The sequence below is a fragment of the Penaeus monodon genome, chromosome 29, assembly GCF_015228065.2.
Source record: "Penaeus monodon isolate SGIC_2016 chromosome 29, NSTDA_Pmon_1, whole genome shotgun sequence".
Classification (NCBI taxonomy): domain Eukaryota; kingdom Metazoa; phylum Arthropoda; class Malacostraca; order Decapoda; family Penaeidae; genus Penaeus; species Penaeus monodon.
In genome coordinates this window covers 22,163,117-22,164,150 of record NC_051414.1, presented here as the reverse complement: position 1 = coordinate 22,164,150, position 1,034 = coordinate 22,163,117, and positions in this window count along the sequence as shown.

Sequence of the window (1,034 nt, the reverse complement as noted above, 5' to 3'; positions counted from 1 at the left end):
GTAAAAAGAAAAGACTGCTATGAATTCAAAACTATGTCGATATGTAGAGTTATGTTGAAATAATAACATGAACAAAAGGAGCTTTTGTCATGAACGGCCAGACAATGAACCGGCACTTTTTAGCGAACCACAGCATCCAATCCACGTGTTTAATTCTCAAGCTACTACTCACTGCCGTAAACACTTGCCGGCTTGTGGTGTGCTGCTTCTTCGTGGGATGCTGAACTCTGGCCTCCTCTTTTCCTGCCCCCCCTGGAGGCTGACTCGTCATACCGCCCTCAGAATGTTATGTGGACTCCCCAGACTTTCCCAGACACACAACAGCGTGACGAGACGGGATGTCAGCCTGTGCGATTGTGGCTTGTGTGGGGATGAATGACGGGAGCAATGGGAACTGCTTGTTGGTGGCTCATGCGGCGGGCAGAAGGGACGTCATGTGGGCGAGGCGACGGCGATGGCTGCCACGCGATCGCAGTCTCGACTCCCACCGTAACCTCCCTGGTCTCGCGGAGGCTTTCCTGGCTCATCGTCCCGGTGTACGGAGCCTCACTGGCCTGCGTTGCCATGCCGCGCGGCCCTCATCCCGCCAGTAGCTGGACTAGAGCGATGATTACCGGAACGAGCAGACCTGCCGTGACAGAACGATAGATACAGCCGTGTTGAAGGTATAGATAGGACCAGCATGGGACAGCAAAAACAAGACTGACAGCAGCACCCCATAACTGATGGTAGCACTCTCAGCGCCCAAGACACTTAGGAATTGGCCGTGTCTACAGCTGTCAAATCACATACATAATCTACCACCATATTACAAACAACGCAAGGGAGGCCGGCGGAGAGAACCATGGGCGAACAGTGAAGAGAACTATGGGATTCTGTGATCAATTAGGGCATTAGTCATGGTAACAGTCTGATAGATGGATAGGATAATAGAGAAACAGAATGGCGAATAGATAGATATTGAAAAGATTGATAAGAATATATGATAGATAAATATAGATAAGTATACAAAGAGCATATATTCGATGTAAGTG